We start from the raw sequence: 23,553 nt of genomic DNA on the forward strand, positions 1-23,553 counted from the left end.
CTGTGTCCAATATACTTAGTAAACTTTATGTGAACAAATTGGAACTAGAACTTTCATTCCATGCATACAATGTGACTGCCCAAACTCTATGCTTAAAGGGATATTTCATTAAAACATTTCAATTGTTATTATTTATTCACCCTCATATGGTTTCAAATTTATCTGCTATTTCTTTACATTTCTGAAGAATATTCATGCAGCTCGTCATACAATGACAGCTGATAGTGACCACATCTGTCAAGCTCGCAAGGGGACAAAAAACTACATAAAAGCACCCTATTTGACCCTTATAGACCATATTCCAAATTTTTAAAGCCATATGACAGGTTTGTATGTGGAATGGACTGAAATTGTAATTGATATTAACTAATAATCTTCATCTCCGCTTGTGTCCAACCCACCTTCAAAAATGATGGGTTGCGTTTGACACTGCTGTCCTATCCATGGCATATCCATACCTATCGTATGGCTTTAGAAAACGACTCGGTTACTAACGTAACCTCGGTTCCCTGAGAGGAGGGAACGAGTATTGCGTAAGTAGCTTACGCTATGGGAAAACTCAGTTTCTCGAGAAATATTGAAGTCTTTATGTAAAACGCATTGCAGCTGCACAGCAGACAGTAATGAGCGAGGCAGCTCGGTCATTGGCTGTGCTGCGGCAACTGCTCGAACCAATGACGGGGCGACTCTGAACGCGCGACTAATGGGCACGCGCCTCGCGTTCGCGCGCTCAGAGCCCGCCAAAATTAGCATAGCCAGGCTATATAATGGGCACCCCGTCATGCGAGTTCCTTTAGGTTCAATCGACTGAAGCGAACTGACCAAGCACAAGCACGGCAGCTTACGCAATACTCGTTCCCTCCTCTCAGGGAACCGAGGTTACGTTAGTAACCGAGTCATTCCCTATCGAGAGGTCTCTCCTATTGCGTAAGTAGCTTACGCTATGGGAACACCCTGCAAAACGCTGTGCGTGCTGACTTCACTCTATAAAGCCAGAGGCAGATGCCTGAGCCTTAAAGCAAAGTGATTATTCCACGAGCCGGCCAACGGCGAGTTATATAACGGGATAACACAGAGCGCCTTTGCCCCAAGGTGGGGCGCTCATTGTATAAACACAAGCACATATCTTATGTACTGAGTTTTCTATGTACTGATATGCATAAAAAATCCTTTAAGTTGGTCAGAGACGGACCTTGTAAGGGAGGAGATAATGCTCAGCATATACATACTCCAGTCCATTCTACAGTCAGGCTGATAGAATGTTGGAATGCATTTTTCTATGTACTGGCATGCATAAAATAATCCTCTAAGTTGGTCAGAGACGGACCTTATAAGGGAGGAGATAATGCTCAGCATATACATACTCCAGTCCATTCTACAGTCAGGCTGATAGAATGTTGGAATGCATAACTAGTGAAGGGGACCTTGTAAGAGCTATACTCCAGTCATCTACAGTCAGGCTGATAGAATGTCGGATAATGAGGGCCTGTAGGACCTGATCAGGCCCAGCCGCCGCACAAATATCTTCAATGGGTATCCCACTCGACCAAGCCCACGAGGAGGCCATGCTCCTCGTAGAGTGATAAGCTAGCGCTATAGCATCCACTATCCAGCGCGATATTCTTTGCTTTGAGACTGCGAGACCTTTAGTGCGGCCGCCAAAGCATACGAATAATTGTTCCGTCTGTCTGAACAGGGCAGAACGTTCCAAATATACTCTGAGCGCCCTGACCGGGCAGAGTAAATTAGCGTCGCTTTCGTCTGCTGGGGACGATAGCGCTGCCAGAGATATCACCTGTGCTCTGAAGGGTGTGGAGAGCACTTTAGGAATATACCCGTGCTTTGGCCTAAGGACAACTCTGCAGTCGTTAGGTCCAAATTCCAGGCAAGCAGCTTGATGACAGCGCGTGCAGGTAAGCCCACTCTCTTGACTGAGGCGACGCCAGCAAGAGGCAGTTTTGAGCGAGAGCTGTTTAAGGTGCATGGTTCGGAGAGGTTCGAACGGGGCACTCTTGAGTGCGTCCAGGACCGTGGCCAGGTCCCAGATCGGCACCGAGGGGGGGCGAGGAGGGTTCATCCTCCTAAGCCTCTTAGGAAATGAATGATTAGGTCATTTTTCCCTAATGAACGTCCTTTATCAGGATTGTGTGACGCCGCTATGGCAGCCACATAGACTTTGAGCGTGGAGGGTGTGCGGCCCGCCTCCAGCAGCTCTTGCAAAAAGGCGAGTACACTTGGTATCTCGCACGATTTGGGGTTCAAGCTCTTGGTATCACACCAGTCACTGAACACTTTCCACTTTTGGGCATATAAGCGCCTCGTAGAGGGTGCTCGCGCCTCAGTGATGGTTCTCAAATCTCCACAGGGGAGGTTCTCGGGAACCCGTTGAGGGGCCATGCATGGAGGGCCCACAGATCGGGGCGGGGATGAAGAATCATCCCGTTGGCCTGCCTGAAGAGGTCTAGCCTCAACGGAATCGGCCATGGGGCAGATTGCATCATCTGCATCAGTTCTGGAAACCACGTTTGGTTGTTCCAGAGTGGGGCTACCAGGAGCACTGCACATCTCACTTCCCTGATCCGACTGATGACCTGAGGTAGCATCGTGATCGGGGGAAAAGCATACAAGGGGCGGCTCGGCCAGACTTGGGCGAGCGCGTCCGTGCTCTTTGAGAAGAAAAGGGGGCATTGCGCGTTTTCCCTGGAGGCGAAGAGGTCGACCTCTGCCTCACCAAAGTTTTGCCATAACCACTGAACTGTCAGGGGGTGGAGAGACCATTCTCCTGGGAGAACCTTGTCTCTGGACAGCATGTCTGCTCCCTGGTTCAGGGCGCCTGCCACATACGCTGCTCTCAGCGAGCGCAGGTGGTGTTGTGACCATAAGATGAGCTCCCTGGCCATAGAGTGCAGGGAGCTCGACCTGAGTCCACCCTGGCGATTTATATAGGAAACTACCGTCATGTTGTCCGTTTGGACCAGGACATGTTCGTTTTTCAGGTACGGAAGCAGGGCTCTGAGAGCCAAGGCGACCGCTTTCATTTCCAGACAGTTTATATGTAGGCGCTTTTCCGGGTTTGACCAAAAGCCGGATACAGGCCTGCCCTCGTAAAGGGCCCCCCATCCTATTTTGGAGGCATCTGTCGTGATCATTTTTCTCCGCGTATTTACGCCCAGACTCACGCCAGTTTGATACCAGTTGACGGCTTTCCAGGGCGTCAGTGCTTTTATACAGCCGTGATTCACTCTGATCAAAAAGTGGCCCGAGCGCCACGCATGAGTGGGGACACAGCTCTTGAGCCAGCGCTGGAGAGGACGCATGTGCAACAATCCTAGCTGGAGTACCGCCGATGCCGAGGCCATGAGACCGAGCATTCTTTTAAAACGTTTGACGGGGGCGTGTGCGCCCATTCTGAATGATGTCGCAAGGCGTCGAATAGAGAGCGCGTGCTCTGATGAGAGGCGCGCTGTCATGTGCACTGAGTCTAGCACTATTCCCAGAAAAGAGATATTCTGGCTGGGGGATAGCACGCTCTTTGCAAAATTGATTCTCAGACCCAGGCATTCTAGATGGCTGATAATCCAAGATCTGTGCGTCGTTAACTGACCCTCTGATTGTGCTATGATTAGCCAATCATCGAGGTAATTCAGTATTCGCACTCCCCGCTGTCTCAGGGGGGAAAGTGCTGCGTCCATACATTTCGTGAATGTACGGGGGCCAATGATAGGCCGAATGGTAGTACTGTGTACTGGTATGACTGTCCCTCGAGCGAATCTCAGAAAAGGCCTGTGATGAGGCGCTACCGAATGTGAAAGTAAGCGTCTTTCAAATCCACTGATAGAAACCAATCCCGGGCGAACTTGCGTGCGGATATGTTTGGTTGTTAACATTCTGAACGAGCGAATCATTAAAGCTTTGTTCAGATGTCTGAGATCTAGGATGGGGCGGAGGCCACCATCCTTTTCGGGACGAGAAAATAGTGGCTGTAAAAACCGCCTACGCTTATAGAGGGAGGAACAGTTTCTATAACGCCCTTCTCTATCAGTTTGAGCACCTCGGTGCGTAGAACATGTGACACATATTTCCTCACTTTCGTCTCGACCACCGCTGAAAAGCGGGGCGGTCTGCGAGCGAATTGAAGTGAGTAACCGTGTTTTATTATGTTCAAAACCCATTTCGGCATGTCGGGGATTTTTTCCCAGGCTTTTGCTCACACAGATATGGGCTGAATACTGGCTGGGGGCATGTCGCTGCGACGTATGGGCCCCACTGGCAAATTGCCTTGTGCTAACACTGAGTTTACAGCTCTCAGAGGCGCAGGTGTGCGCTGAGCAGCCGTGTTGAGTGCCGAGTGCAGAGGTGCGTGTGAGAGTACAGGCACGCGCGGTATCTCCGAAATGCTTGCAGCATGAGTCAGAGAAATGCTTGAAACTGTATGAACAGAGTTTTCGGGTGGGGGTGCATACACCGTAATAGGCACGCGCGCCACATTCATAAAGCTTCCCGCTTTTAGCGGGGCATCTCTTGGCTCGCGCATCGCATCTGTGATGTTTGCGGCATGAGACAGAGAACTGTTTGAAACTGTATGGGCAGCACTTATGGGTGGGGGTGCATATACTGTAGTAGGCACGCGCACCACTTTCATAAAGTCTTCCGCTCGCGGCGGGGGTTTTTTGGCTATGCATACAGTGTTTGTGTGTAGGGGTGCATGCAGGACAGCAGGCACAAGCTCTACCTTTATAGTATTTCCCGCTTTTACTGGGGAAGTGTTTATAACTGTGGGAACAGTGCTTGTGTGTAGTGGTGCATACATGACAACAGGCACACGATCTACATTTATCGGACGTCCAGCCTGAGCTGGGGAAGTATTTGGCACTGTTTGGACAGTATTGGTATGTGGGAATGCGCACTTTAGTGTGGACATGTGAACCCTTAGTGACACAGGCAGAAAATGACTCTTTTCTTGATTTCTGTGTGTCGCCGTTAAAACGGCGTTTGACTGCAGGTGAGCGAGTTCTGTGACTGGCCCATTGACTGCTGTACAGACATTTCCAACCGCCTGTAAGGGGACTGGGTAATGTTTTACATGTTTTAGAGAGAGTGGTCCGGCCTTTGCGAGACACGTACTCTCTCTTTTTCTTCCTATTGCTAGGAAGACTTACGAGGCTCCGGGTTCAGCACGATCTTGGGCCGAGGACCTCGTTGCTCAGGCGGCTTTCTTCGGCCAGCAGAACGCGAGCGGCGTCGAGCGTCCGTTTCAGGTCTGCTCTTCGGCTTTTGGGAGACGGGAGGGGCCGCCCTGGCTCACTGCTGCTGCTGAGGCGGTCTCTGGTGAGACGAGCTGGAGCGCTTGGGCAGGAAGTGACGCATAGCTTGCGAATCCTTCTGGGCCTCAGTGAAGCGTTCAGCGAATTCTTTTACCGCTGATCTGAACAGGCCGCTTGGAGCGATAGGCGTGTCAAGGAATGGCGCCTTATCCGCGTCCTTCATCTCCGTTAGCGTCAGCCACAGATGGCGCTCAAGGACAGTCAAATTAGCCATGGCCCGGCCGATGGATTGGGCGGTGGCCTTCGTGGCTCGCAGGGCTACGTCAGTGGCGCTGCGCAGGTCCTTGAAAGCTTCAGGTTCAGGTCCAGACTCGTCCATGGTGCGGAGAAGTTTGGCCTGGTAAACTTGTAAAACCGCCATTGAATGAAGCGCTGATGCAGCTTGGCCGGCGGCGGCGTATGCGCGACCGGCGAGAGCTGAGGTGGATCTGCAGGGCTTCGAGGGATGAGAAGCTTTGGCTTTCCATCCGGCGGTGGAGGGTGGGCACAGATGGTTGGCCACAGCCTCCTCGAGGGGCGGAGTTCCCTCGTAGCCTCTTTCTCTTGCGCCGTCCACTGAGGAGAGCGAGGAAGAAAAAGAAGGCTTCAGGCAAGCAGAGTGCAGGGCTTTCCACGACTTTGTGAGTTCGTCATGTACTTCGGGGAAGAAAGGAGAAGGTCTCTGTCGAGGGGCCTGCCGGCGCCCCTGCAGGAACCACTCGTCCAGCCGGCTGTGGGCGGGTTCTTCTGGAGAAGACCAGTCGAGCCCGAGGTCTTCTACGGCTTTGGACAGGATGCGGACGATCTCAGAGTCCATGCTGGTGCCCGTGCTCGTGTCCGCTGATGTCAATGGCACGGGGTCGCAACTCGAGCCCGGCCAGTCGTCGGATGCAGCGTCAATAGAGAGGCTGTCATCCTTTTCATCGTCGTCGCCTGACGCACCGAACCAGATGAGACCCACCGCTCTGCTGGAGGGGTGCTGGTCCGTCTTCATGAAATGGACTGGCGGCGGGGAGATCTCAGGCAGCGGTGAAGCATGCGGGGACTGGGCCGGCATGACGTCACCGAAGTCTACGTGCTCTGGCAACCTCTGTGAGCGGCGCTTTTTCTTGCGCGGCTCGAACGGAGGGGGCGGCAGCATGGTGGAAGCAGGCTTGATTGCGGCGAATGCGGCAAAGCGAGCACGCAGCTCGGCGAGGCCCAGGGAGTCACATTCGGGGCATCCGCCCTGAATGAGAGCAGGTTCTGCGTGGTCCGGTCCCAGGCAGCGAGTGCAAATGATGTGACGATCCCCATCAGGAAGAGGGCCTCTGCACGAGGCGCAGGCTGAAGGCATTTGCAACAACGCCTTGAAAAATTGCTCTTTTACTAATCAAAAGCGTCGCAGGGGCGAGCGCTTGCAGTAAAGGATATAGCGTTGCGCGCCGGATGGCGTAGCAGAAGGCTTTCGAAGGCGGCTGAAGATGCCGGCGTCCTCTTAGTGGTCCTGCTGTAGGCTTTTCGACGGCGGGCGAAAGACTCCAACAATCCGGAGAATCCAGCGAAGAGAAGGACTTTGCTGAAGGAGATTAAATCTAAAGGAACTCGCATGACGGGATGCCCATTATATAGCCTGGCTATGCTAATTTCAGCGGGCTCTGAGCGCACGAACGCGAGGCGCTCTCAATAGGGAACATGAGATTAAGCCTAAAATAAGTCTAAACTACATTTACGATACTTTCAAGGTGCTTTTGTGGTTTTGTTTTTCCAATTGTGTAGCTTAGTTACCATGAACTGTCATTTTACGACAAGAGCGTCATAAAGCTCATTAAAAAATAAAAATAAAAATAGTTTCCACGGAAAAAAACAGGGGTGTTTTTATATATATGTGATATATATATAAAAAAGGAATAATGAATAAAATTTATTTACACTCGTTTACATTCACAGGAGAAAGCATCATGTAAAAAACTTTTAGCATGAACCCAATCTAATGGTGCACATTCCTGTGTACGGTGTCAAGTTTCAACATATACGATATATATAATATATGCTTATATAAAACAGTTCAATGAACAAGTAAAACTGAGAATGGTCATAAAAACGCATTTGTGCATGGAACTACTGTCTTACGCGACGGATCAGAAACTGCCATTGTTGGTTCAAACCAAATAATGCATCCAAGCCTTTGTTAGTAATTCAAAAATGTCACTTCAATTTAAAGCTATTTTCTAGCTTTAGTCGTGTAGTAGTAATACATATGCTAGCATATGTAATGTCAAAAAAAAAAAAATACATGTAAGAGACACTTATACAGTAACTCTTAATACATATGCACTGCTCTTACATTTTAGTTTAGAACGGCACGAACAAAAGCGGAGTGATACACACAAAGTGAACCATCTGAGTGCTGATGGTGTCAGACCTTCAGTACTCATAGATCATCTCTCTACCAATCAGATTCGAGGATCGGAACTAACTGTTGTATTTATTAAATATTGTTATTTACATAAGATAAATATACCTTTAATGAAATCTTGTTTTATGACGTATCGTATTTTAATGGGGATATAATTTATTACAGCTGAGTTATGTGAGCAAACAAGGTTTGAAAATCAACTGAAACAAGAGCAAATTGAAATTCACGGCTTATTAATACTTCTGTGTACACATTTGAAAGGAGCTTATAGGATCAATTAATGTAAATGTAAATTTATGCGACTACACTTTACATTACAGAGAGACTACGACCTACTAGTTAAGTCTTGCCTTAAGAACAGGTGGTGCAACCAAATTAAACACAGACTTATTTACAAACTATCTAGTAGTTACTAAGCTCTTAGTTTGAACCTTACATCCTAATTTACGTGAGAACTTATTGGTGCAACCCTAACTAGGATACAAGTTTGGAAAGAGGAAATAATGACAGAATTTTCATTTTTGGATTAACTATTCCTTTAACTGTGAATGCTCATTCTTTCACTGTTATACATTAATCATTGGGGAAACTGACATTTCACTCTACATATGACTATCTACATGCAGCCCCAATACTGGCTACTCATTGGCAGGTTAGGCTTATCATTGTCCAATCAGCATCATGATCTCAAAAACCATTGAACATATCCTTCTAAGCAAATTAATCCTAAAATCCACCAAGTTTTCCTGAATCTTGCTTCCCTTTCCATGGTTAGACATGGTTCAAGCTCCTAAATCGAACCTTTTTCTCCTCTTTCTCTGTCTTCTTTCCTCCATTTATTCTCGTTTTCCCTCTCTCAGCTGCTGCTCTGTCTCTCTAGGGGCTAAGCGTTCATTCCTCTGTCTGTGTGCTGCTGTCGATTGGGCACTAAGTGCTGTGAAGACCCCAGATAAATCCTCAATTATGGCCTATCTGCTTCTTACAGCCCCTGATTAACGGTCAGGCCCCGTGGCCGATGCTCTCCCTTGCTCTTTCATTCTTTCTCTCTTTCTCTCTGCCCCTTGGATACTGTACAGAATGAGCAGCAGATTTCCCCAGTGTCTGGTCAGTTCTCCTGAGACTTTCAAACACCAGATGACCAGTGGACGTCTGGAACAGTGTGAGCCGACGGCACTGAAGTGTGCAGGCAAAGTAACAGATGCTAATGTCCTGAAGCTGCTGGTGATTTTTTTTTTTTTTTTTTAGATCAATGTATGAAACAGGGCTTTACATTAAGGATTTTTGTTTTCCTGCTAGCCTGGTCAGGCAAGTTATTCAGATTTGTAATTTTCTTGCAAATATTGTCATTGGCCCCACCACAAAAAAGTATACACAAAATGATTTGCAACATATTTTAACATTTTTAAAAGTCAACATTTTTATTTTTCTTAAGTTAAAACAAATAATTTATTAGGTTTTTAATCTGGAACAATAGGGGTTAATTATACTACTATAATGTAACTCTGAGACAGTTGTAAATTAATAAACATACTTTTACTGTAATATGATTATATATTGACCAAATATTACTACATTTTTCTTGCAGAAAACTGTCAGAAATCAAACCATGGAAAGCACATACAGTAGCAGATGACTAAACTGAATTTGAAAATATAGAAAAAATTACAGTTAAAATCATCAAAGGTCTGTAGAAGGTTACGGTGTTTTAGGTCTTGAACACCAATGCCACATCAATAATATGCAAGTTTGCATGTTTAACAATGAATTTGATGTATATTTTTTGAACAGTGGAAACTGAAGGTGAAACTGATCAATACCTTTTATAAAATTGAGACTGATTAAAAAATATATATATATGGATGCTTAAGATAAACTGGTATTGGGCTTCTCAGTGTGTGACACCTTTCAAATTGTTGCAGTGGTTCTGGGGTTGTCATGGAGAGATATTATTGATCCTGCTATTTCAGTGTGGTTAAGGCTCACCAACCTCTTTCATCATGCCCAGTGATTTGCTCATCTGACTTGCAAGAATTTGATTGATGATATTACAGGCACAACAAAAAAAGTTCAGCTGGGATGCAAATGCTGTTGCACCTTTTTCCTTACTTGCTCCAATTAATAGGTGACTTTTGTGTAATATCTCAAAAATACAAACAGCCTGCCCATTTGTAAGGAAAATACAGTTGAAATCTATGTATAGCCCTTTAAAGGGATACATCAGCAAATAAATGAAAATCCTCCAATTTACTCACCCTCATGTCATCCCAGATGTGTATACTTTCTTTCTTTTGTGGAACATAAACAAAGATTTAATAGAATATCTCAGCTCTGTAGGTCCATACAATGCAAGTAAATGCTGACAAGAAATCCAAAAGCTCGAAAAAGGAGATTAGGTCAGCATAAAAGTAATCCATAAAACTCTTTAATATATGTTTTCTGAAGCAATCCAGTTTGTTTTGGTTGAGAACAGAAAACAGATTTTTTTACTGTACATCTTGACAGCATTCTCCTAGGCGATCATGATTTCAAGTTTGATTACTCTTACTATAGCGTCATCTACTTCCGCACATACGCCAAGCATCGGGAAGAGTAATCAAGCTTAAAATCATGATCGTGCCTAGAGACTGCAATAGCAAGATGAACAATGAAAAAAGGAGTTACATTTTGGTCAGGCTGAACATGACGAATAGAAGACAAATAGCACCATGACACCTGTCTTGGTAAACGAAAAATAAACTTGGACTGGAAAAAACTGTTGTAGGCCAACAACGTTGAGATAATGTCACTAAATGGCCAGTACCTGAAACAGTGTTTATATGGTTTGCATTTTAAGAAAGCACTTGATTTTGAGAGTTTAAGAAGCTATACGACTGCTATACGTGTTACAAACAAAAAAATAAAACTTTGGTAACACCAAAGACACAAAGCTATTTTAGCTAACCTGTTAAAGATCATGTTGAAACACAAAGTCTCTATTAATATGTAATATTTCTGATGGAAAATGTTATACTTCGTATTAAAAATTAGTAACACAACAGACATTTAAATGTGACATGAAGTTTACAGAAAGGCAATCTTTACAGAAGGTGTTCACTAGCATTAGCCTCATCAAACCATGTTGAGTTTCATATTGTGCGACCTACACCAACCTGAGATGTGCTTGCATCAGCATGTGAGTAGATGAGTTGGTGGGAGGGTGGGGAATGGGAAAAGTGACGATAAGCATTATGCTGGGGAAATACCCCCTTTTTCCTGTTAAGTCCAAACAGCACTTTTCCCAAGAGGCCAGTCGCAAACAAATTCACAGGCAAATAAAAAGGAAAACAACAGTAAACAAATACAAAAATAGGTTTGCTACTAAAAACTGTGTAGAGATTAACGAAAATCACCAGCAGATGTAATCTCTTATGCTCCAAGAAAGTATTTTAATGCAAATCAATTGCTAGGCAATGTGAATACCAGAACAGATAATGGTAAGGTTAAAATAAATGGTTTGAAATGGGTACTAAGCTAGTGAGGATGTACACATTCACACAAACAAAGGCTATGTTCAGAATTGCATAATAACATACTATACTTAACACAGTATAGCTGCAGTACATAGTATGAATATTGTGCACAGTAAATACATTTTCTGTATGCATAATATCCAGAGTTCTTTTTTCCCACAATACAATGTAATGCTCAACTTCTATTTCCAGTGTGATGAATGAAAAAAATTAATATCAGCCACGATTTCTAACATCCCCGTTTTTTTAACAAATTATTTGATCCGACTTCAAAAGTTTTAGTAAAAAAAGGCATTTGCACAATGTGGCTTACTACTATATCATAATACTGATTTAAATATTTAACCTGGATTAATGCCTACTATTTTACTCTATAACACTAAACAAAATAGCGTGCATTATCGAGTCAGTAGTAAGCTAGTATTCCATTCTGAACATAGCCACAAACACACTAGTCACACATTACACACCTTTATTGAATCCACCAAGCCAGTAAGCTCACAAACAGAGTCATGTGATGGCGTGGCCATGTGACCAAGCCCTCAGAGGGGCTCATCAACCTGAATGTAGATGTGTGGTGAGTGAGTGATTGCCAAGGGCTGAAAATTGGTGTAGCGAGCTTCACAGGGGAATTGCAGCACACACATATATACACATATGCAGGCATGATTATGACCCTGTGCAGAGCTGCCATACTACGTATAGTGGCTGTTACCTGCCAAGTATTAATATATGTTCCTGTGTGCTCTTAAAGGAACAATACACAGTGGCCTTCAAAGCGTCTGTGGGGTTAGAGGCCACTGGAGCACTCTGAATATGTCTTTATGCGTATATATTAATCTTGTTCTCGCAAAGCAGGAATACTTCACAAGGTTACATTTTATATTTCATCTGAAATATTTAGATGATAAAGAACCATTTTCATTTGCAGAAAGACTGATACAATAAATTTACATTTAAATAATTTTTATTATTACTGTTCTCTAAATCATCAGCACATGATTATTTTATAGAAACCCTAATAGTTTTTAAAAAAACTAAATAATTACACAACAATATGTATATATGACTATTAGCTGAATTAATCACCATGGAGTGCCATATGACTGTTCAACAATTCAGATGATTTAGTTTCTAAAGTGTGAAAAGAGATAAAACAAAATGTCATACTACATTGTATTGCCTTAAGAACAAATTTAATTTAGCTAAACCTACAAGGCACAGCGTATGGTAGAGCAGAGCAAAGAATTCTGCTCCCAGATCAGTATGCATTCAGTAGTTTTATTAATGAGGGTTTGGATGCAGCCTGAATTATCTGATCCAAGACCTGCTGATGGCATAGTCAGCTTGTTCACGTCCCCTCAGTATATGGGACTAAGGGAGTTATGGGGTGATTTGTTACTCTTCTTGGGCTGCTTATTTCCCCATGCTGTGCATTTCTTCCTCTGCCTCGGTGGCGTGATGAATAGCCAGTCGTATGGAGGAGAGCGGCCACGCCACCACCAAGGTTACAGTAACTTGGGCTCTCATCTTAAGGTACCTGCCTCTAATTAGCAACCCATAGAAACAATCAGAAAAAAGAAGAGGACAGGTAGGAAAAAGATGAAGAGAAGAAAGACAGACAGAGAGAGAGAGAGAGAGAGAGAGAGAGAGAGAGAATACAACTAGTAAGAGAAACAGAAAGTAAAAGAAAAGGGAGGGAGAGAGAGAGAGAGAGAGAGAGAGAAATAGAAAGAGAAACAGGAAGTAAAAGAAGAAGGACGATGAAGAGGCAGGGGTGTCCCTAGGATTTGAAAACAACAGGGTTTGGGCCAAAACATAGGGGGTTTAGAGTATCCAAACCTAACCTTTGAATGCTTAGAAATAAATTAGAAAAGTAAATATGAGAGAGACAGATCAGGACCTCCTACAGGCAGGCAGGCAGGCAGGCAGGCAGGGAGTGAGGGAGGGAGGGAGGGAGGGAGGGAGGGAGGGAGGGAGGTAGGTAGGTAGGTAGGTAGGTAGGTAGGTAGGTAGGTAGGTAGGTAGGTAGGTAGGTAGGTAGGTAGATAGATAGATAGATAGATAGATAGATAGATAGATAGATAGATAGATAGATAGATAGATAGATAGATAGATAGATAGATAGATAGATAGATAGATAGATAGATAGATAGACAGACAGATAGATAGACAGACAGATAGATAGACAGATAGATAGATCGATCAAACAAGGCCACTTTATTAAACACCATTCATACAGGAGGAAAACATTGTCCATATTTTTTTCCATTCATGCAGGAGGTCCTGACTTTAAAGCCCTTTTACTTGCCCTAATATTTACAGTGCAATGCCCCAAGCATAGGTAAGTGGTTAGGTTACTCCTCATCAGTGCTGTTTGAGATGTTTGATTTTATCCATAGCATTTTAAACTAGACCGTTGTGAATAGAATTAAAATGGGTTGCAATACAAAAAGCACAGAGATATCGAGGGAAACCCAGACAATGCGCACGCTCCAGAGATACAGTAGGATATGTCAAGCCTGTTTGCAGGAGACAACTGTGGTACAAGAATAAATGCCTCAGGCCTTCGAGAGATGTGTGGACAAGATGCATTTCGGTGCCAGGCGAAAGAATAACTGCAGCCTCACGAAAGTGGTTTTGTGATGGCTCGCTCAACACTCGCAAAAAAACTAGGCTTGATTCATTCGTTTCAGATTAGAAAGCATATTTAGCACATGTAAAGCGGCAAACGCCAGATGAGTTTCTTTAAATTTGCTGAAAAAATGCTTCAATAACCAACATTACTTAACATGGGCTCAGTTCCTCTCAAACAACTGCAATTTGGAACAAAAAAATTTGGGGCTGGACCAAAATCTAAAAGTTTTGACCTAGTGATTCCCCTGGGTAGAGGAAAGGGAAGAGGGAGGGACAAAAATAGAAAGAAAAAGAGGAAGAAATAAGGAAATTACAAAGAGGAAGGTGAAGGAAATGGAACCCAGATCCATGTTTATGGGTTCTAAATCTGCATGGCAATTTTTTCCTGTCTCTCAATCTCGATCTGATTACCTGCACCCTCCACCCGCCCTCCTCTAAAGATGGTTTGTGTCGATGCGCTTCTCTTCTGTCACTGATCACTTCTTCTTGCCTGCCTCAGGGAGACTACACATACACAACAGTGATTTATCAGAGGAAAGGGTGGGATGGACTCCTCTCTCTCTGTCTCTAGCTGTGGAATCTAATGGATTTAAGAGTTAGAGATGCTGAAACACAGCATTTGTTAGTTATTCATACCAAGGAGAGATACGGTGAGTCAAGAAGGCATACTATAAAAATGAGAGGAATGGGAGAGCCTATTAATGCAAGGGAGATGGTTATACTGCAGAAGTGCTCATAAAACATTAGAGATTTTGACTCAAACTTTTTCCCTCAATTCAATTCATTGTCATTATTTTGAACAGACAAACATTATTATATTCAAATATACAAGACTTTTTCCAAAAACCTAGTGAGCTGCTTCACTGTCTACTGCCTACATAGGCAGCTGCCTCCAAAGGCAAGTAAAAAGCTAATTGCACTGGAACCTCATAAGACTGATCTGGAAAGCTCTACATAGGTAGCAGAGGTGTAAATCGCAGGTTTCAACATGATACGTTCTTATATCAATTCTCTTAGCCAGCGATCCAATGTTTGCCGATACTCAAAGTATGCCGCGATTTCGATTCGATTAAATTCAGGGGCCTGCGACCATTATTACTATATGATATGCTATATTTTAATCAATTATATTTATTAAACACAAATGCAACCAAAATATAATTGGAATATTTTATTGAGTTCTCTGAAAAGTGCAAATCCAGTATCCAGATTGGTACATCCACAACAAAATAAGGTACTTCAGTTGTTGAAAAATATATTTTTACAACACTAAAAACTGCCAGTTAGGTCTGTGCAAAAACAGAGACAGAAGTATTAGAGTTGCACTTCACCTCTGAGGAGAAAGACAAAACAAAGGAATACGTGCCAACCACAGCAGAGGCACCAGTCGTAGAGGCTAAAGGTGATGAAACAGACTTGGCACGGTAGAACCTATGGACAACGAGTACTTTACTGTTTTCGCTTTTCTTTTGCAATATTTTGGGTGGCAATTGGACTCACACGGCCAAGAATTGCAGCTTTAGCTATGTAGTTCTACAATAAACGTGTATGAATTACAATAAAATGCAGCTACATTGTATTCCTGTAGTTCACTGTGTATCACATACAAAACTACTTTTGTAAAAAAGGGCCCAAAAGTATTTGTACAGACTCAAAATATCTATTTTGTTAATAACATCAATTGATATCTTATGCAATAAAATTCATAAATGTTTAATTGTCACTCAATTGTTCAAATACATGAATATGTACTGTATATTAAATACATATAATGTCTATGCATACTACATTGCATGTGTAAAGCTATAAAAAATCATGACACTGGCACACACATGAATTTGTGTGAACATGCTGTCAGGTGGGCTTCCATTCCACACCTTCTCATCCTGTGCCACAAACATACCCTTTCTCTGTACTAAAACAACTGTGCGTGTAGCGTTTACTTGTTCACTTGTGGTAACTATTGCTGCCCAGTGCCTGCGCCAATTGCTTGTGACATTGTTTGGTCTCTTGCCGGCCAGTTTAGGACAAATCCTTCATTCATGCAGTGAGGAGCATTCGCAAGACCCTAGACCCCATCCCCTCTCCACCACCTCCTGCCTCCTTAATTAACTGCTAAGAAACTGTGAGGACCATGGTGGGAAATTTGCACACAAAAGGCTGGTGTCTGGCCTCTCCTCCCTATATCTCTCAATCCTTTGCTCTAATGCTCTGTTTCTCACCTCACAAATCCCTTCATTTTGACCCATATCCTCGTCCAGTACAACAAAGAAAACTAACAGAGCCTCTTTTTTTCTTCTCTTTTTTTTACAATCCACTCTATCTGTTTTAAAAACCAGTCCTTTAAGAAATGTGTACATTCGCTTTAACAAAACTCGTTGGTAAAAGGCCCGTTCTTACTCCTTTTCATCCACCCCTAGCTTTTCTGTTTTTTTTTTTTGTTTTTGTTTTTTGTCGCTTCCCGCCTGTCACTCTTTTTTTCTCCGCCTGTTCCCGCTCTCTAGCTTGTCCCTCCTTTTCATGGACTCTGCTGAGGGCCGTGGAGGCCCTTTGTGTGTTGGCGGATGGCGCTCTGAGGCAGTTAGCCGACTGAGTTGAGTGAGAGCCCTCCAGAGAGGCCTCAGAAGAATGCAGTCAGAGCAGAAGTGTAAACAGGTGGAGATCTCTATTGTAGAGCTCTGTACAGTTTTCCGTACTGTGCACACACACACTCAACATTCCTCCATCCACCCACTGTCAGTTATTGTTTTGGGCTTTTACTGTCTCCCACGTCTTTTATTCAGTCCTTACCTTCCCAAAAGCAGCCTATTGTGCTCTTGTTGGGCCACAAGCCCCCAACGGACCTCCCTGGGATCTTTCCCTTGGAACTCTTTGAGATGTGGTCTGAGGGGGAAAGTTGTGTCTTGCTAGATCCATGTCTTAGTGAGGTCTTCCAAAAAGCACAGACAATGCTATATTGATTAGATGTGGGGGGAAAGAAAATTCATTTCAAAGTATCGCAATATTTTACCTCACACTGTATTAACATTCTAACGTCAAAAAATTTTGTTATATTTTTCACATGCATACTTTTGCATGTGAAAGTTGGTGGTACCACCACTAAGAGCAGGTGTGTAAGAAAACTAAACACATTTTTTTTATATTTGACCAAAATGCAAACTCACAAAGAACTAAGTATTAGTCTATAGGCGCTTTCACACATAGAGAAAATGAATGCCATTTTTCCTTTAGAGGTCATGTGTACACAGCACCTGTTGGGAAATACTGGTATGTCAACTCTGTCAATTTCCCAGAATTAACTCAAGTCAGTAACTCAAGATGGCGCAGAGTATGGCTGCTGCATTGCGAGCTCCGACACAACACTGCAGCTTATTTTTTGTTTTGTTTACAGTTTTTATTTGTATTTTTTCTTGGATGGTGTCTGTCTTATTTTATACGACAAACGCTTTTGGACATTGGTTCTGCAATTACAAACACGCCAGCGGAGCCCTTTGTCTGGGCTGCCCGGCCGTGGAAACGCAGAAGAAAAGGGGAAAAAGAGCCGGCGTTCTCATCAGAGTAAAGCGTCGCACAAATCGACCCCCGCTACCCAGTATACTACTGGCAAATGTTCAGCCTCTGGACAACAAGCTCTGCGAGCTGACAGCCCGGATCTCTTTCCAACGAGAGACTAGGGATTGCTGCGTTATCTGCCTTATGGAAACCTGGATGTCTGCGGAGATTCCAGACTCGGACATCGCACCCGCGGGTTTCTCCGTGCACCGTAGGTTGAAGCAGAGGTGGTGGTGTATTTTTCCGTGCGCCACAGGTAAAAGCAGAGGTGGTGGTGTATTTTTTATAATCAACAAAACATGGTGTGATCAGCGGAACGTACATTTTATCAAGTCTTTTTGCTCTCCTGATCTGGAATTTCTCATGCTTCCGTGTTGACCATTCTGGCTACCGAGGGAATTCATAGCGGTCATTATCATAGCTGTATACAAGGAAATGTATGGGAGTATAAGTGAGCAGGAAACCGCACACCCTGAGGCCGCGTTCATTGTTACCGGGGACTTTAACAAAGCCAATTTTTTTCATTGCTATTCTCTTTTCCGGGATGCTACAAATCCCTCCCCCGCCCACTATTTGGCAAATCAGACCACTCTTCCATTCTGCTTCTGCCCGCTAACATTCAGAAACTGAAACAGGAAGCACCCACCCTCAGAATGATCCAGTGCTGGTCGGACCAATCAGACTCTATGCTACAAGAATGTTTTGATCATGCGGACTGGGAGATGTTCCGGTCCGCCTCTGATGACGACATCCAGTTTTTTGCTGATTGCGTAACGTGTTTCATCAGGAAGTGCATAGAGGACGTTGTTCCGACCAAAACAATACAGATCTACCTCAACCAGAAACCATGGGTTAACGGCGATGTTCGCGCAGCACATGCACGGACCTCCGCTTTTAATTCCAGGAACGCGGAGGAGCATAAACAAGTCAGTTATGCCCTCCGTAACACTATCAGAGAAGCCAAACGCCAGTACAGGCACAAAATTGAAGGACAGTTCAACACCACTGACTCCAGAAGTATGTGGCAGGGAATGAACATCATCACGGACTACAAAGGGAATAAAAACTCCGCTGTGAACACTGCTGCCTCTCTCCTAGATAAGCTTAATAAATGTTATGCTCGTTTCGAGGAAAATAACACCGCCCTCGCAGAGAGAGCACTCGCAGCCGACGCTACAGAGGATGGTTCACTCTCCGTCTCTGTTGCGGATGTAACCCGATCCTTCCGATGGGTGAACATCTGTAAAGCCGCGGGTCCAGACGGCATTCTGGGCTGTGTCATCAGAGCTTGCGCGAACCAACTGGCTGGTGTTTTTAAGGACATTTTCAACCTGTCCCTCTCCCTGTCTGTAGTCCCCACATGCTTCAAAACGTCCACCATTGTGCCTGTACAAAAGCAATCAAAAATCACTTGTTTAAATGACTGGCATCCTGTTGCTCTGACCCCCATCATCAGCAAATGCTTTGAGAGGCTAATCAGAGATCACATCTTCTCTGTCCTGCCCACCTCTCTGGACCCATTGCAGTTTACCTACCACAACAACCGCTCCACTGATGATGCCATTGCATCTACAATACACACTGCTCTCTCCCATCTGGATAAAAGGAACACATATGTGAGAATGCTGTTTGTAGACTACAGCTCAGCATTCAACACCATAGTGCCCACAAGCTTGATGCGAAACTCCGGGCTCGGGGCTTAAACAGCTCGCTGTGCAGCTGGATCCTGGATTTCCTGTCAGGCAGACGTCAGGTGGTTAGAATGGGCAGCAACATCTCATCTCTGACCCTCAACACTGGAGCCCCACAGGGCTGTGTTCTCAGCCCATTCCTTTATTCTCTGACACGCTGATGTCAGGAGCACAACCTCTCCCTCAACGTAAGTAAGACCAAGGAGCTTGTAGTGGAATTCAGGAGGAAAGACAGAGAACACAGCCCCATCACAGAATCAGCAGCTTCAAGTTCCTCGGTGTCCACATCACTGAGGAACTCGCATGGTCCTTCCACACTGAGGCCGCTGTGAAGAAGGCTCACCAGCATCTCTTCTTCCTGAGACGGCTGAGGAAGTTTGGAATGAACCACCACATCCTCACACTATAGAGAGCATCCTGACTGGCTGCATCACCGCCTGGTTCGGCAATAGCACTGCCCACAACCGCAAAGACCTGCAAAGGGTGGTGCGAACCGCCAGAAAAATCATCGGAGGTGAGCTTCCCTCCCTCGAGGACATCTATAACAGGTGGTGTGAAAAAGCTTGGAGGATCATCAGAGACTTCAGCCACCCGAGTCATGGGCTGCTCTCACTGCTACCATCAGGCAGGCGGTATAGCAGCATGAGGACCCGCACCAGCCGATTACATGACAGTTTCTTCCCCCAAGCAATCAGAATTCTGAACACTTGATCTCTCATGATCAATATACACCAGCACTGAACTTTATTAATCTATTATCTCACACTGGACTGTCATAATTATATTCTCCACAATACAACTACAGCATTTATGTATATATATATATATATATATATATATATATATATATATATATATATATATACTTTTTATTTTATTTTTTTATTGTATGTGCACTCTATATTGTGTGTATTGTTTACTGTACATTGTATATTATATTGTGTTGTGTAATTATGTGTACATTTGATATGTAAATTGTGTTGTGTAAATCTGTTGTTTATTGTAAATTGGTATATGTCTCGTCACTGTCATGACTGCTACGTTGCTCGGAACTGCACACAAGACTTTCACCTACTGTTGCGCTTGTGTATATGATCGTGTGACAATAAAAGTGATTTGATTCGATTTGATTTGATGAGACATATCCAGTAAAGTTCAGTTTTGATGCAATGTGTGAACAAAGCCATAAGTTTAACACGTTGAGCATGTACAAGGTCAGGATGCACTGACGTAAGTTTCGGATATGGGAAGGAGGAGATGGGGAGCAGTGTCACGCTTTAGGTAACACTTTTATTTCTCTTCTCATTCTGTTGCAGCAGATGCACACTTTTCAGGGTTTTTCACTCGGTTCAATAATTCACTCTCAAATATAAACAAACTTCTTCACAAAACATTCAATAGCTTCGGCAAACAATGTCAGCAATTGGCAAAGCTGCACACTCGCTTGCTCGCTCTCTCAGTTGCATGTTTGAATAGCAGATGTGGTACATTTACCAGAAATGTAGTCCGGCCATTTAATTTGATTTAATGGGTTCAGTGTGTGAAAATGGCTTAGAACTTGGTTAATTTGTAAACACACTGGAACCAAGGTATGCTATTCCCTCACACAGTTACATAGTTATTATTGACACTGATATGACAATGCTCAGCGCTACTTCTATTGCTTCTTACATTTACATTTATACATTTGGCAGATTTATCTAAAGGGAGTTAGAGTGCATTCAACATATACTAATATCAGTTTGAGTTGAGCTACAGGAACAAACGATAAAGTAAAGCAGGAAATTTAGCAATATTCATGCAACACTGACTACGTTTACCTGCTATTGAGAGGACGGTTTATTCCAGGATTTTTACATTACTTTTCATATTCTGAAAAGATATATAAACAAAAACACCAATTTCCTTACACCATTCAAGAGAAAGGAGTTTAACACACCTGTGTTTCTCCAGGAGAATGTGGCATATGTGGCATTCTTTATGGTTTTTGAAGAGCATGCATGTGCGTGAATGGACCAGAGAACTAACGACATAGGATGGAGCCCTACGACAAGTCAACACAGTGGAAAGAAATCAACATTTCTGGGAGTACAGTGGGAAAAGCACATTCAATTGAAACTATACTCATTTATACACACCAATGTAAAATATCGCCAGTCCCTCATGATCGCATATATGCGCTCATACATTGGGGGAATACCAGAGTTTTACATAAGAGGGAAACCCCACTATTGTGATGGAAAGTTAAGGAAACCAGCACAGAAACAACTCTGGAATATCTGGAAACAAAGTATTCCTCAGATGCTATGTTTTGTTATTTACACAATGGCCACAGGGAAATTATGTTGCTGTGGAGAAGCTGCTTAATGACCAAGCCACATGTATATGGGAGTAAAGAGGACACAGCTTATACAGTGCATGTAAATGGGAACACCACTTTCTTGCAGTAAACTGCTTTCTTGCAATAAGCCACTTTTTGGTGTCAATGTAAACGTAGTCACTGAAATGAAACGAAGATAATTGAGAAACAAGTGAGCAAAATATTACAATATACCATGGGGTGTTCAGAGGATTCCAGGGGGCGCTGGGAGCAAATTAGTAGAGAGGCGGGTGTTAGATTATAAATGGGGGGTGTTTATCAGTCATAATAATCAAATCTAAATCAATCAAGTTCCTCTTTGCATTAAAACCTTTATCTAGACTTGGAGTATATCAGTTGATTCTCAATTATACCGGTTGGTACACATTTGTACCATGATTCAGCTGATTTTGAAGTCTAGTGATGCATCTGAAGTATCTGGTTTAGCAGTGTCAAATACACAGGCAGAGGCACAACCTTGGCTAGCGCACCTGTATGACTCTGTAGATGGATATAGCTCAATTGATCTCAATCTCTTAAAGCCCAGGCTCTTAAACTCACAGCTTTGCGAGAATCAGTGAGAATCAAGGCACGAGAAGCAGAAACCATTTGAATTTGGCACAAAATTCAACATCACCACCCTTGGATTTACTATAGTATAACTAACTGTACTTTAGGCAGAAATCGATTGATAATAAATACTATTATATCACTACTTCAGCATTCATCAAAAATAGATTGAGAACCACTGCAATATAGAATCACCAATTTTAACTGAAATACACTTAAATCAAAAAAAATTATTTACAATACTATCATAACATGACCCAAATTGACTGTAACCCCCATAATTGTCCTATGCAAAAGATTTACAGAGAATACATGTAACTGTGACTTTTCACCATAGAAGAGATTTCCTGTTTCATAGCATAAATTAATAAAAAGTATTGAGACTCCTTAGCAACTGGTGTATTTGAAGTTATAGATGTTAATGTTGCATTAATAAATCAATAGAGTAGAAATAAGGACTTGAAAAGTTTGTGACCCAGTTGGCTTTTGCCTGTTCAGAGTGACTGTGAAATAAGAGTGTTAGTGCATGCATGCATGAATTAGTGTGTGAGATCGCACATGGATTAGTTTGTATGCTCAAACAATAATCTGAATGACACTATAACACAGATTAAACTACAGTCCTTTTCCAGAACGAAATGACAAGCAGGAAGAAAGAGAGAAAAACTTCTGTTTGCCTGGGGAATTAGCGCTGAACCATCTGTTGAAACCGCTCCACATATTGTGACCTAGATAATAGGAAATACTTGAGCTTCATAGGTAGCTCTGGAGATGCATCTCAGCACTGGACACATATCGATTTATGTTTCTGAACTAGATGTCTTAAAATAGCAAAGTCTTTTGCATAATTCGAGAGCACAAACCTAATGATGCAGGGAGGAGTTCAACTGAATGGCTCAACAAACACATTTATTTGCAAAAAATGCTATCGCCTTTTGTTAATGTCACTTTTCTTGAGAATAGTTTTGTTGTAGTGAAAAGACTGAGCGATAGGACTTGCCCCATTGTAACTGCAACAATATGCAAATAAACTGACTTGCAGAAACTGCAGAGTGATAGATCGCCCACCCATCGGCCCAGTACTCATCCTTGGCCCCACTTTCTCATTATTGAAAATGTTGCTTTTCTTTGGCCCTCTTTTCTTTGGCCTTTACAAAGACGGAGGCCTTTGTGTAAGTCCAGAGGACTGTGCCCCGGGTGAGGGGCTGAGGTGTATGGGAGAGAAAGTGATATCTCTACCTCCTAATGAAGGAGCAGTTCTGCTAAATGAAGGCACATTTTCAGGCCCACCTGACCTTGGAGGCACCTAGGGAAAGTTCTTGAACATTGGATGTGTAAGTGGGGAACGTGTGTATGTTGGAGGAGGGAGGAGGTTAAGTACTAGTAATCGCGAAAGAACCCCCCTCCAAGCACTTTACCCACTAACTGCACAGAAACTCAGGCAAGAGACATCCTCAATAGTGCCCATTGTAGTTGTCAGCTTTATCCTTGAAACAAAGGAAAATTAAGTTAGCTTTTTGTAAGTGCCCTTCTT

Source organism: Xyrauchen texanus, chromosome 15 (assembly GCF_025860055.1).
Source record: "Xyrauchen texanus isolate HMW12.3.18 chromosome 15, RBS_HiC_50CHRs, whole genome shotgun sequence".
Taxonomy (NCBI): domain Eukaryota; kingdom Metazoa; phylum Chordata; class Actinopteri; order Cypriniformes; family Catostomidae; genus Xyrauchen; species Xyrauchen texanus.